Consider the following 16,009-nt stretch of genomic DNA (forward strand, 5'->3'; position numbering starts at 1 on the left):
AGGAAGTCCAGTACCCAGTTGCACAGGGCGGGGTCGAGGCCCAGGGTCTCGAGCTTGATGATGAGCTTGAAGGAGGGTACTATGGTGTTGAATGTTGAGCTGTAGTCGATGAACAGCATTCTCACATAGTTATTCCTTTGTCCAGGTGGGTTAGGGCAGTGTGCAGTGTGGTTGAGATTGCATCGTCTGTGGACCTATTTGGGCGGTAAGCGACATCATCTCCTCTTTAAAGTTCTGGAACTTGAGTTCAGGCTCGGCAGGCCAGGAAGTAACAGGTGAGAAGACTCTGGACTGTCCAAAAGCGGCCAGGTTCTTGGCGAGCAGCAGACAATTCCTGCTCGTGTCTGCCGAGCATGGCTCCTTGGATCTCGAAGTGAGCGTCTGAAGTCGCTTGGGTCCATTCCTTGGTCGGTTCCTTCTGTCATGCAGGTGAAAGAGGACCCAAAGCGACTTGGCGAAAACAGAGTCTTTAATCCAGTAAAGTAAATACAATCCAAAAACACAACTTTCACTCGAAATGGAGGACAAACTGGGTGATATGGTCCTTGACTAGTCTCTCAAAGCACTTCATGATCGGGACGGAAGAATGGGAAGCACAGGGACAAGATAATAAATGAGTGCTTTCTTGTTGGGTCAGGAACAATGGTGGCCCTCTTGAAGCATGTGGGAACAGCAGACTGGTATAGGGATTGATTGAATATGTCCGTAAACACACCGGCCAGCTGGTCTGCGCATGCTCTGAGGGCGCGGCTGGGGATGCCGTCTGGGCCTGCAGCCTTGCGAGGTTAACACGTTTAAATGTCTTACTCACCTCGGCTGCAGTGAAGGAAAGACCGCATGTTTTCGTTGCAGGCCGTGTCAGGGGCACTGTATTGTCCTCAAAGCGGGCAAAAAAGTTATTTAGTCTGCCTGGGAGCAAGACATCCTGGTCCGTGACAGGGCTGGGTTCTTTCTTGTAGTCCGTGATTGACTGTAGACCCTGCTACATGCCTCTTGTGTCTTAGCCATTGAATTGAGATTCCACTTTGTCTATGTACTGACGCTTAGCTTGTTTAATAGCCTTTGATGACGGAAGTGAGTGCTTTCGGAGGAATAGCTGCATTGTTTATATTCGGACATGTTACCAGACACCTTGCCCTGATTAAAAGCAGTTGTTTGCGCTTTCAGTTTCATGCGGGAATGCTGCCATCAATCCACGGTTTCTGGTTTGGGAATGTTTTTATCGTTGCTATGGGAACGACATCTTCGACGCACGTTGTAATGAACTCCACGCACACCGAATCAGCGTATTCGTCAATATTTCCATCTGACCAATACGAAACATGTCCCAGTCACGTGATGGAAGCAGTCTTGGAGTGTAGAGTCAGCTTGTTCTGACCAGCGTTGGACAGACCTCAGCGTGGGAGCCTCTTGTTTTAATTTCTGCCTGTAGGCAGGGATCAGAAAAATGGAGTCGTGGTCAGCTTTTCCGAAAGGGGGGCGGGGCAGGGCCTTATATGCATCTCGGAAGTTAAAGTAACAATGATCCAAGGTTTTACCACCCCTGGTTGCGCAATCGATATGCTGATAAAATTTAGGGAGTCTTGTTTTCAGATTAGCTTTGTTAAAATCCCCAGCTACAATGAATGCAGCCTCCGGATAAATGGTTTCCAGTTTGCAAAGAGTTAAATAAAGTTCGTTCAGAGCCATCGATGTGTCTGCTTGGGGGGATATATACGGCTGTGATTATAATCGAAGAGAATTCTCTTGGAAGATAATGCGGTCTACATTTGATTGTGAGGAATTCTAAATCAGGTGAACAGAAGGATTTGAGTTCCTGTATGTTTCCTTCATCACACCATGTCCCGTTAGTCATGAGGCATACGCCCCCGCCACTCTTCTTACCAGAGAGATGTATGTTTCTGTCGGCGCGATGCGTGGAGAAACCCGTTGGCTGCACCGCCCTGGATAGCGTCTTCCCAGTAAGCCATGTTTCCGTAAAGCAGAGAACGTTGCAGTCTCTGATGTCCCTCTGGAATGCCACCCTTGCTCGGATTTCATCAACCTTGTTGTCGAGAGACTGGACATTGGAAAGAAGAATGCTGGGAAGTGGTGCGCGATGTGCCCGTCTCCGGAGTCTGACCAGAACACCGCCGCGTTTCCCTCTTTTTCGGAGTCGTTTCCTTGGGTCGCTGCATGCGATCCATTCCATTGTCCTGTTTGCAAGGCAGAACACAGGATCCGCGCCGCGGAAAACATATTCTTGGTCGTACTGATGGTGAGTTGACGCTGATCTTATATTCAGTAGTTCTTCTCGACTGTATGTAATGAAACCTAAGATGACCTGGGGTACTAATGTAAGAAATAACACGTAAAAAAAACAAAAAACTGCATAGTTTCCTAGGAACGCGAAGCGAGGCGGCCATCTCAGTCGGCGCCGCAGTTACCGCAATGCTTGTGGGCAGTGCTTGTCGTTGGCGTCAGGGCTTTCCCATGGCCTGTCCTGTGCTGGGTCGTCCTGAGAGATCAGGCCAAGGCTGATGATCTATATCAATCGCCTGCCATTCCTAACTGGATTAAACAAAACTACCTTATTATCTATCTTACCTCCTGTGCCACGCCATTGGATCGACTGCTATTGTCTGGCTGGCTGTGGACAGACCAGTGCTTCCTCAAGCTAGATATTCTCCTTAGACGGGGCTCCCCAGGACAAACAATAAGCTACACACACCTAAACGTTCAATTGAAACCAATTGAGGTCATGGTTTAAGACGTAGCCCTGGCAAAGAAATATTGCTTTTGTTAACTTAGTGGGTGCCAAGACATTTCTTAAAGCACATGATGGGACACAGCTCTGAATAACCTACTGTATTGGGAACCACAGTCTGCCTCAATGTTTGAATAAATCATCCCTATAGGAGAGGACACCACAATACTGTGTCATCTCCAGACTAACCCACACAGCTTGGAGTATCTCGTCTAATGACAGAGACCAGGAATACACAATGTCTCTCTGGAGACTGAATGGTCTGGCTGACTGTGGCTTTTTATTGCCTTGGAAAAAGTCCCTGAATGGTTGGTCTACTGTAGTTGGGCTTGACAAACTCTACTGATGCATGCATACTTACTGTACTGACATGCTGTTGGTAGAACTTACCCTCATACACAGATCTAAGATCAGCTTCCCCTCACCAAATACTAACCTTAACCATCAAGGGGAGGACACAGTAAGCTGACATTGGATCAGTGCCTAGGGGCTACTTCATCTTACACCACTATGACAAGCTATATTTCCGAGACGAAATATTGAAACTAGGAACCTCACTACCTTGGACAGTAACTTGTATGGTACAGTACAGTAGGTTCCCTTCACTGGACTATACAGGTTTTGGCAGATGACAAACCCATTCTCAGTCTGTTAGCCCTGGCCATCAGTACTCTGCTTTGGGTTGTTCGCCTGCTGGGTGGATTACCCATTAAATGGGAAACATGTTTATTTTCTTTGGTCAACATGACTTTGAAGACGCTGCTGTAGCAAGTTATAGGCCATTGAGTCATGATATAAGGCACAGACCAGCTGAACCTGCTACAGTTGATTTGAGTTAACTCTGTGGTCAATGGCTTAATTTGCTGTCCTATAAGGTGGACAGAGTGGGGTCAGTGAAACATTGAACATACATCAAAATGTCATGGCTAAATTGAAGTATGATGACTACCTGGTTCATATGTTTTTTTAAAGTGGATAAGTGTGTCCATGTACATTTGTGTTACTGCTCTACCCTACCATTATTGTCATAATAGTCCATGACCCAGACCCCCAAATATGGGCCGTCGGGCTCACTTGGAAGGTCTATGCCCCTAGAGTTGGAAAATATGTGATAGCAGTGCATCAATTGAAGCTTTCTCTGGTTATCACCCCCCCCTCAAATATGCCCCCACCCCCATCCCAGCAACCACCCTTACACCAGGCTGGTTCTCTCATGGGATTCCCTAGGTGTGAGGTGTGGAGGGATGCCTGGCACCTCACAACACCCCCTTACCACCCCCCTGTCTATGCCCTGTTAACTCAAAGGAACCTCTGTCTGTGGACCCTCACACCTATCTAAAAGTCTGATGTCGGGACAAACAGGGGTCTATTTTAGGCCCATTGAGCCCCTGGGGCAAGCCCCCTGTTATAGATTCATCAGCCTACATTATATAAACTTTGTCAGGGCTTCACTTGGAGGCTAATGTGTTTCTGGCAATAGTGGTCAGCCAAGTGAAGCTGTATGGATCAGAGACCGTAAATGAACGCCTTGTAGATTTTGACAAAAAAGTGTTCAAAAAAGAAAGGAAACATTCCAATAGTATTTGTGTTTAAACTGGATTTCCGTGTGTAACATGGGTTTATGGAAAATCATATATGGGAGCCTGAGGACTCCATGAAGGCAGTCAGACTCATATCCCCATCTAAACATTGACCTGCCAGCTCCAAACCTGTCAACACCCCCAGGGGTAAAGCAGATTTACACCCCCCTCCCCTACCGGACTCTGATACACTGTTCCCTTTCAGCCTCCAAACTCCTGGCAGGGCCACCGAGCGCAATGCATCCTAGGTAGGAAGACTGCTGAGGCTATAAGAGGCTGGCTGAGTGGGTTGGTGGGTGGTGTGTTTGCTGTGTACACGCTGGGGTTGTTTGGTTATCTGAGGTTGCAGCCTAGGTACACTAGGCTGTCTGGGGGTGTGCTGGAACACACACACGCACGCACGCACGCACGCACGCACGCACACACGCACACACACACACACACACACACACACACACACACACACACACACACACACACACACACACACACACACACACACACACACACACACACACACACACACACACACACACACACACACACACACACACACACACACACACACACACACACACACACACAAACTCCAGCCCAGTCTGGCCCTGCACTGAAACAGCCCTCTCAGGACATTTCTATAAGAGGCACCAAATTGACTTAGCTCAGGAAACCACCTGAAGGTGTGGTATTATAAAAATAAACCATGTTGTTTCCCCACACCATTCTGTCCCGTGGTTTTATGCCAGAACAATGAGGGGAAAAAACAACTTTTGAGCTATTTTGCGTTTATGATCAGATACGTTTCATGTTTGTCACGCAGGTTGGCATTTATTGTCATGAGGTCTACAGAGTGGTCACTAACTGGCCAAAAGTCATTCAATCAGATTTGAATCTTAACCCTAACCTTAACCACACTGCTAACCCTAATCCCTAACTTTAAATTTAAGACCAAAAATATAATTTAGGATTTTATACATTTTTACATATACAGTGGTTCCTCCTTTCAAAGTTGTGAGCTTACACCGCGGGACTTAGAGGTACCCAGCGTCACATCTTCATTACTCCAGACCACCACAAGGGGGAGTTAGAGCAGTCATTACGCATTTGTCATGTTTTGTCATAGATTGTCATGTCTTGTCCCTGTGCTTTCTCTTCTATTCGTTTCCCCCTGCTGGTCTTATTAGGTTCTTTCCCTCTCTCTATCTCTCTCCCTCTCTCTCTCTCTCTCTATCGTTCCGTTCCTGCTCCCAGCTGTTCCTCATTCTCCTAACTACCTTGTTTACTCTTTCACACCTGTCCCCTATTTTGCCCTCTGATTAGAGTCCCTATTTCTCCCTCTGTTTCCGCTTCTGTCCTTGTCGGATCCTTGTTTGCTGTACTGTGTCCTTGTTCCGTCCTGTCGTGTTTTTGCCTTCTTCAGATGCTGCGTGTGAGCAGGTGTCTCTATCAGCTACGGCCTGCGCCAACCCGAAGCGACCTGCAGTCTGTGGTCGCATCTCCTGTTGTTCCCCTCTACTGACTAGAGGATTTCAGTTATTCCTGTTTGGACATTACCAGTGAAAGAATTCAGGATTAATCGTTTTTTGTTAAGACTGGAATAAACTCTGTTTCTGTTAAGTCGCTTTTGGGTCCTCATTCACCTGCATAACAGCATTTGGGTCCCAAGGTTTTTATATGACCGATCATATCGAGTGGTTCCAATGGCGAATTTGACGCAAGCCACACGTCCCTGGTGACCTTCTTCAGCAAAGATGGTTAACAAAGCATTACGGGGGAAGCAAGTGTAAGTAGTTATTACGTCATAACGAGTCAAGCAAAAAATGTACAATTGAGAGAAATATGTTAGTTAGTGTAGAGACAAACCATTGTGCATATTTTTTTTGTCATAGAGTTCATTTAAGAAAATCGATATTTAGTAAAAAAATTTCAGTCATATCCAACTCCATTCTTTGAATGATGCTGTGTCTGCATGTATATATTACAATTATACACTTCAACAGTGTTTAACCACTCCTGTTCCTGGGACATCAATGATTACACATTGTAACTATGCAATAGACTATAAACATGATTTAAGTAAAGGCTGATTTTGTAATTCATACTGTATATACAGAATAAAAAAACAGTACATCCTGCCAGCATGCCCACAAGCGTGTTGAACGACGCGTGGAAGAGAGTGAGGAACCAGGTGGGGAGAAACAATTTGCTCTGAGACTGGCATAATAATATGATGAAACAAGCAGGGAGCAGGTGTCGAACCCTCAACATTCTAGCCTGAAGTCCAGCACGCTATCGACTGTGCCCAAATGTATTAATTGGGATTGGGGCCGATTGTGGCTAAAAACACTTTATCAATTGGAATCTTTAACATGTGGAAAGGAGAAAAGTATTATTATTAGTTTTTCACAAGCGCAACAAGATGTGCTATTAGCTGAACAATAGACTATTCAACCTTTACTAAAGAACTGTCTAATAGCCGAGCTAGGTGTGAACCCCCCCCAACTTGCAACAAATCATTTGTATCTATCTTTCCACATCTACCTACACATGTATCTACCTACAAATGGTTAATGTTCTGATAATAATAATTTATATATATCACAGTAGGCCTTCATTGTAAATAATAATCTGTTCTTTCCTGACTTGCCTAGTAAAGGTTCAATTTAAAAAACAACTGGCGGCAACCGCAGCGCAATCAATAGGAGGTGAACAGTGGCTGGTGCTGAAAATATAACTAACTTGTTATGCAAGTGTTGCACACCAACAGATGGAGAAAACCTACACCAGTCGAGCAATTCATTTCAACAATAATCTTAATTTTATTTTGACTTTACAAACAAGAAGTGGGCTTAATTGGAGTCTATTTCTGTGGAGCCTAGACCTACATAAAATAACTTAACTGGCTGAGGTAGGCTCTGAGGCTTAGCAGCCTGATAGAAGTAGGATTTTTTTAATAGGCCTACTTACAATTGCATCTGGTCAAAATGAGGCATCCTACATAAAATAATAATTTAAATAAAAAGGTCTGCAAGCTCGAACTAAAACAGTGTAACTAATCATTAAAAGTGCACATTTGTAAATCCCAAACTCTAAAAGTAATTGTATAGGTAGATACAAATTATGTGCAACACAATAAAGAATGTAAACAAGATGCTGTGTTTTTATTTACAGTAATGATGGACAAGTGGAGGCATTTTGAAAACAGGGTTTCAAACACTTGTTTTTCATCACTGTAGCAGGTGTCGCCCATTATGCAAATGTTTCCTATTAGCAGGACAATAGACTTTTTATAACCCGGCTATTGTTGTGAAAATCCTTCAACTTGCAAAGTATTCCATGCTTAAGTACTCTAAAGTGTTACATTTCTAACTCAAAACAGCAGTACAGTATTTATTAAACATATTTATGTTGTCGTTAATAAAATGAAATAATGAGAAAAAATACATTCAAATGCAAATGTTTATATAAACTACATTTTATTTGCACTTCCACCAAGCAACAGGACCACAGGTAAAACCTTGCTGAGATGATCAATGTGTTTGTTGTATCGTCAATTTCTCAAGCCAAAACATCTTGATGGCCTTGACCAGTTCATCTTTGCTTGTCGGCTTGGCAGAGTTACGGATGAATGTTTTCAGTTGATGCCGAACATGTTTGATCGGGTTTAAATCAGGAGACCTACATGTAGAGATTAAAAAAGTATTTTTCGATATACTGGTATGCCTATCGAAGGTGTTGTAGGTATTTTATATATATATATAACATTTCCACAAGTCCACGCACGTTTCTTCAACTGTCTTCTGACTGCAATTAGAGCGATGTTGATGTCGTGCCTAAACCCCTTAGATATTCTCAGATATTCTCACAGATCCTAACGGAAAATGCCCCTGAGATATTAATTTAGAGTCCTCCAATTCTCTAAATGCAGTTATTTAAAGAGCATTTTAAAATTAGATGCAAAGCCTGCAACTATTTTACCACCTTTTCGTGCTGCCCCCAGGCATGGGGGATCAATTATATTTTTTATTTTCACTTAACCTCAGTTTGGGTATTGGTTAGACAATAATGAGAAAATTAGGGTGCAGAAATGTTATGCTCTTAGTGAAACCATTATTTAACTTGACAAGTCAGTTAAGAACAAATTCTTATTTACAAGGACAGCCTACTCCTTCCTCATAACCTGCGGGGAATATTTAGTTAACCCTTTCACACGTATCATCACACGGGTGTGATCGTTCTACAGTGGTCCCTGAAGCGTACAATCACACGTGAATAAAATAGTAAATATATCAATAATACCACACCAAAAAAATTCTGATACTGATTTATTGATATAAATGGCGCATGCAGGCAATCAATCACGTAACCTCTCACTCCCACTCCGAGCCATTCAGTGTCATTCAGTATGTAGCTAATGAGCTAAGCTGTAGCATTAGCAACGTCTTTCAAAAGGAGACAACTCACATATGCGGAAATTCTGGCGATGTAAAGAAATTCTGACAATGAGTCTGAGTCTGAAATTCAGGAATCAGATTTTGACAGTTACAGAGGACCCCTTTTCCACTGACAAAGTCCCAGTTCCCTTTGAAGATGCTGGTGGTGATGAAGGCAGACCGACAGTGGATGAAGTACAGGAGTTCTGTGATAGCTGGAAGGCTGCCAGCCATTTCACCCCTCCTGGCCCTGCTGTTTGCTTTGACGAGTCCCAGTCTGGAGTGCAACGCCCCTTGCCATTTCCATCTGAGGCAGAGTGCTTCAAGTTGTTTCTGACAGAGGAGCTGGTGGGAGACATTGTAGAGACCAATCGCTACAGGAGAAGCTACAGGAGAAGAGAGAGCCAGGAGTGGGGGGACGACGACGACGACAACCACAATTAATGAAATGTATACATTCCTGGTGACAGTCCTTCTCATGGAAATAGTAAAGAAGAACTCCCTAAGAGAATACTGGAGCACAGATCCTATGTTTGTTACTCCCTTCTTTGCCACCCTCTTTTCCCAAGACTGCTTTCTAGTTCTGCTGCTATGACTGCATTTCATCAACAACGCTACTGCCATCCTAAATGACCCATTATACAAAATAAGAAATGTCAACTGTTGGTAGTAAAGTGGCATGACAAACGAGACGTCCATGTCCTCTCCACTGTCCATACAGCAACCATGTCAGCCACAGGGAAGGTGGACCACCTGACAGGAGAGAGAAACAAACCAGACAGAGAAACATCAAACCAGACTGTGTGCTTGACTATAACCTCAAAATGTGATCAGTGAATAAGGTGGACATGATGAACAGCTTTGTGGAATGAAATGCAGAAACTATTATGATGTAATAAGGCACTTAATTTGATAGAAACGCACACATTTCCAAAGTTATTATTGGTAACGAAAACAACTTTGATTGCGATGCAGGCAACAGACGGAAAATATGGACACGTGTATGCAGGACGGCAGATGAGCAAATGTCTGCAGACTTGAACTGCACAAACAATTGAGAAGTGTTTGGGGAATTTTGTCCGGGTCATAAATGTCTGCAAAAGTAAAAATGACTACTTTTATGTGAATGAACGAGGCGGAACACACCTCAATTCAAACTGTTATTAGAAAATGAAAAACTTGTAAGAAAATAATTTAAAATTGACAAGTTGAAAACAGCCTAAAAATAAAAATAGGCTGCGTGCTTTGGTTTGAGGGCAGTGCAGATTAAATGTACTGTTACGTAACAATCACATTCTGGAATGGAGAGAATGTTCTAACATCACGTGCATAAAAAAACTCACGCTGGGGCGACCGTTAAAGATATTTGGAACTCACAAATGAAAGGGTTAAATAGCCTAGTATGGTACTGCCGACCGTCACGTTGTACAGTGCCATATTTTCCATTCCATCCTTATGGAAACCCAGAGGGTTTTTCATTTTTCTTGGAATAGAAAAAATATACAATTTATTAAATTTATTAAGCAAGTACCAGTCAAAAGTTTGGACACACCTACTCATTCCAGGTTTTTTCATTATTTGTACTATTTTTCTACATTGTAGAATAATAGTGAAGACATCACAACTATGAAATAACACCGGCCTCCTGTGTGCCCCGCATTCTGTAGTACAGACATGGCCTGCTCTCCCTTATGCAAGGAATCAGGCACTTTCCCATGTTTACTACAGTATGTATTGTAGACTGCACAGTAGCCTAATAAACAAATAAACACATTTCGTTAATAAAATAATGATTAAAAAAAACTCTTTCAAAATGCAGATGTTGATTTAGTTATGGATCCATAATGAATTCCTAAGGGAATAAATACCACTTATTTACAGAACTATTGGAACAAAGTTGTCTAATGAAGGCAAACAATTTAGAATCCTCCAATCCTGTAGCCTACTCCCGACCGTCACGTTGTACCGCGCCAAATTTTCCATTCCATCCTAACGGAAACCCTGAAGGTTTCATTTTTAGATTTTCTCTCAATAGAAACACCATAATATTAAACAAATTAATTGAGCCAAATTTCCTAAAATCAATCCCATATACTATGTTATTACAAAAAAGGTTTTAAATTCTCTGGTAATGCAAATACGGAATACTATCAAATGCTTCTCAAAGAAGCCCTCTGGTGGTCAAACTAGCAATAACTTGCAGTAACAAAAAAAATGCCTGACAATTAAATGGCGTGCCACAGAATGCTGCGGCAGCATGCAAGGTGTGCCTCAGTATGATGCAACTTTTGAAGGAGGAACCACTGCAGCCAATTTTTACATTGCAGCTGGCCCATCTAGGGGAAATCACTCAGTTCTACCTCCAGGGCAAGATTCATGACAATAAACGTCAACCTGCGTTTGTCACAAGGTGCCATTTGGGCAGTCCATTGTAGCCTGTAGAAAAGCTGGTAGTGATAAGTTATACAACATGACTCAGATCTCACTGCCATCCATCACCATGCATCACCATGCAGTCATTGATGTGACACTAGGTAAATCCATGCAAATATATAGGTAATTCACTGTTATCTGTGATGTTCTGTACTTTCGTCAGCAAAACACACACCTTAATACTCATATGTATGCTATGGTAATAGCCTCTCTTTCGTTTGCCTCTTTCTATCCCTCTGTAATTGCTCATATTTGAGTATCGATATGGAGGCACATGGCTTTTTCCTTGAGCTGGATGTACTCATGTTGTAACCTCTGCGACCCCTGCGGTTGTGCACTCCCGGGGGTGTCAATCTGTGGTCATCTTTGGCTTATCCCAGTTCTGTGGTTGAGACTGGAAGGATGTGGTGGGTTACATAGCCCCTCTCTTCAGGCCCCAAAATGAGGAGTGATGTTACTGACTCCCCACTCCCATCTCTGTCATCTCTAGAGATGTTCTGGAGAGTACTGTGTCTAACCACACAGTGCCATTCTGTGGTGTGTGTGTGTGTGTGTGTGGGGGGGGTATCATTCTGATTCTCTTTCTCCCTCGCTCCCTCCAAACTCAGCCGGTGCCAAACTCCATGTCGTACTATATTAACCTCCATCTCCATGGTGGTTCCATCTCTTTGAGGTTCTGTCCAATCACTTTGTTGAGCTCGTCATCCTTCTCTTCACCTTCCTGGGGCGATGTATGGTCAACGGAACGCTGCAGATAGTCTTCCAGGTGAGTTGACAGTAAAACTGGTTGAGACTAGGATTTTAAAAGGGTAACTTATCCTAGATCTGTGCCCAAGAATGTCTACCTCGAGTGGCTCTGACATCACATTGCCACCTAGTGGATCCATTGGGGCTCTACAGTGGTTTTATGGCAACTGTCGTGTCTTCAGTTTACAGTTTTTTCCAACTGCTTACACACAAAATCTTTTCATGTCACACGATTTTTGAAACCTCTCACTCAAAGTGCAAAACTACACACCAAATATCCAAAACCATAAGCTTTGACTCAGTTGTCAATTGCATAAAACACTTTTTTCAAAACACTACACACAATTCTCTACCTAAAACACAGAAATCTAACAGGAAGTGACTTGCTTTCCTTTTCCAAACACAACCAATCAAAATACTACACTTATTCACCAGGTCACACACACACTCCTCACGGGTGCAAACACTAATAGCTTAACTGATCACTAACCAATCACTGCTTTACTGTAGTATAGGCCTATAAATAGGTCAAAGGTCAGATTACCTGTTTTGAACAATGGATGCCAACAATGGACAGCGAGCAGGAGGAGTAGGAGGGGGAGGAAGAGGAAGAAGAGGACAAGGGCAAAGAAGAGAAGGAAGGAGAGCCATCTCTGATGAGATTAGGGCAACATTTGTTGATCATGTGATCAACCACGGTTTGACCATGAGAGAGGCTGGACTGAGAGTCCAGCCCAACTTGAGTCGATTTACAGTGGCGTCCATAATTCAAACCTTCAGAAATGAGAACAGGTATGCAACTATCTAATGACTATTGTAGCATTACAGTAATGTACAGCCGCTTCTCCAGGCAATGGCGGACGCATGTGGGGACATAGAGGTTGCCTCTGTCCAAGGTTGGATACGCCATGCTAGGAGATACTTCCCTCGATGTTTGGCAAGAGAAAACATATCTTTTGATGTGGACGAAGTATTGTGGCCAGACCCAGGCCGGAGAAGAGATGAAGCCCCCCCCCCCCACCCCCCTACCAATTCCTGGACTGCCCCCCCCCGGGACCCCACACACACAATTGTGTTCTTTACTGTATTCTAAAGAATATACTTTGGTTTACATATGTTTATGGTTTTGTTGTATGCTACTGTATACAACAGTAATGTTTGGCGTAATAAATATGTTCTGTTTCTACATTGCATTGGTGTTTACAGTGTACTTGTTACCCCTCTCAGCAGATTACTTTCACTGTAGAACAATGTATTGAAATGTTGATATACTGTAAGCCTATGAAAGACCAAAGAGCTTTAGATTTAGAACAACAGTGTTTACATAGTATATCCAAAAATTTACTATTGTGAAAGCAGTGTTTACCATTTGATGCAAATGCTTCATTCTGACATATGTTTATGGCATTTTGAATGCAGTGTTACATTTTGAATGAGATGTGAGGCGTTTTGTATTTTGTAGTTTTGGGAATTGTGTGTAGAGTTTTGAAAAAAGGAGACAGTTTTGAAAAATGTGTGTAAGCAGTTGGAAAAAACTGTAATAAATCAGTCATCAGTTAAATACAGGAAATCAGGACTTTCCCTGCTCCAATGGCCTAATGTATTACAAAGCAGATAGTCCTCATCAATCATCATGCTATTTTTCTGCCAGTACCTTTTTGGAGGAATCTTATCACTCCCGCGTGTCCTTTCTCCCCATCGACCCTCTGTGTCTCCTCCTTGACCCTCTGTCTCACCTCATCTACCCTCTCCCCTAGGTGACTCTGATAGTGAGTGGGAACCTAAGCTTTCTCAACTGGCTGACCATAGTTTCCAGTCTGTTTTGACGATGGATCTCTGGGGTTCCTGTTCGAGGGGCCAAGCAAGCCGTACCGGACCTCCAGGCTGAGGAGTTTGCAGGACAGACCCCCAAACCCACCAGAGGTACCCCCTCAACAGCCATGAAATCTCCTAAATGAGCCTAACCTCTTACCCATCAGTGGTAGAGCCCACACCGTAGAAATATAATAATATCTTCTATTTATTTAATTCCCTCACAACCCATACCTCTGCCTCAGCCCAGACACATCTTTGCAAAGAAAGAAATCGATATGGACAGGGTTAAGGTATTGTGGGGATTATCCTGGAATTCTGGGTATTTATTTTCATCCTATAAGAATAGCAGGGCTGCTGTAACACTGTCTGGGTGTTTTATGATTGGGACTAATGATGACAGTCAGAGAGAGGGAGAGGAGGTATTAGACCGGCCTTCCACCTGGCTCCACTGAGTTGGCCTGACTGATGTCTCTACCAGCCGTGCTATGCGTGTCTGCGTGCGTGCATGTTTGTGTGTGTATGGACTCCCCCTCCCCACACGCCTGGCTAAGCTGTGTGTTTGAGTATACACCACCTTAGAGTGGGTCCACATGGGCACTTTACACCTCTCCACCCACTCCACTCCCGAGCCTCTTCACCCGCTCCACTCCCGAGCCTCTCCACCCGCTCCACTCCCGAGCCTCTCCACCCGCTTCACTCCCGAGCCTCTCCACCCGCTCCACTCCCGAGCCTCTCCACCCGCTCCACTCCCGAGCCTCTCCACCCGCTCCACTCCCGAGCCTCTCCACCCGCTCCACTCCCGAGCCTCTCCACCCGCTCCACTCCTGAGCCTCTCCACCCGCTCCACTCCCTAGCCTCTCCACCCGCTCCACTCCCGAGCCTCTCCACTCCACTCCCCATCTCCAACACTCACACCTGGCTGTATGCACATCTGGAGCAGGCTAGCAGGCTATTGGGCCTTGACAGATGGTAGACACTCAGCACCAGACATTACCAATGGGCCTGACAGTTGGCCCAGAAACAGAAAGGAAGAAGTTAACGATTTGGACATGATGGGAGGAGTATGGTTTAGTGCTGGGACAGCTGAGGAGAGGGAGGAGGGAATGGAATGAAAGAGCAAGAGAGAGACAGCTTGAGATGGCGTGGAAGACAGTGATGAATGTACATGTACAGGTAACTGCCAAAATAAAGGAAACACCAACAGAAAGTGTCTTAAAATGGCATTGGGCCACCACGAGCCACCGAACCAGATTCAATGGCATGCTGTACATTCTACAATGTCTGGATCTCTATTGGAGGGATGGGACATCATTCATCCACATTTATACATGACCCTAACACTTCAGCTCCACCATGATGTTGAGTAGCTTTGCCATCAGCGTTGTGTCAATGTGACGTTCTACCTGCTACACAGAGCTTGTTTTGAGAGTGGAGAGCAGCACAGGGGAGGAGCATCTTTATTATATTTTCTCCAAATGTACTGGTCCATATTCATCGATTATGCATAAGTACAATAGCGTTGGTCCAGTTTTTCACAAGTACTCATTCAATTGTTGGTAGCGGCTGTACTAAATGATCCTCAAATGACACAAGTTGCTTTTGTTCACTTTGTGAAGATAGTCAAAGCCAGCTACCTAGAGTTTCGGCTAGCTAGTAGCTTCTTGACTTCATACATCTTAGAACAATAACCAGTGGTGTATAGTTGAGGCCATATGCAACCAAAATCGACTTTAATTCAATTCACAAGATAGAATGAACGTGTGCGTCAGCCATTGAGAATTGAACCTCTGCAATTCTTGAGCTTGGACGTTGCCATTGGACGTGATACAACACGAGCAGTATAGCAGCTTTCATTGATTTCAAAGGAAGCATTTCCTCAATTGCTGATGGCTGATTGCAATACTTTGTATCCCTAATTTAGTGAAGTGTTTACTTTATTTTGGCAGTTACCTGTATATGTATATATATTATTTTTTACGTCGAAGTGCAGTGAATGCCTATGTTGTGTATAAAAACAGGAATAGGCTCCAGCTAATTGGTCTCCCAAGACTCAAATGGCTTTAGTTCTATGTTGGGTAATATGTCATTTAAGTGGGCCCAACATTCTGTACTACCTCCACTATGGCTGTTTTGTATTCATTTTTAGGCATAAAAGTTCATTCTTTAAGTGAAACAACGGGTATGGTTCTGATGCATGGTTTTAACATGGATGGGTTGACGGGTTGCCATCTCAATCCGAGACAGGTAGTGGGGAT

This window comes from Oncorhynchus gorbuscha, linkage group LG07 (genome assembly GCF_021184085.1).
Source record: "Oncorhynchus gorbuscha isolate QuinsamMale2020 ecotype Even-year linkage group LG07, OgorEven_v1.0, whole genome shotgun sequence".
In the NCBI taxonomy this organism is placed as follows: domain Eukaryota; kingdom Metazoa; phylum Chordata; class Actinopteri; order Salmoniformes; family Salmonidae; genus Oncorhynchus; species Oncorhynchus gorbuscha.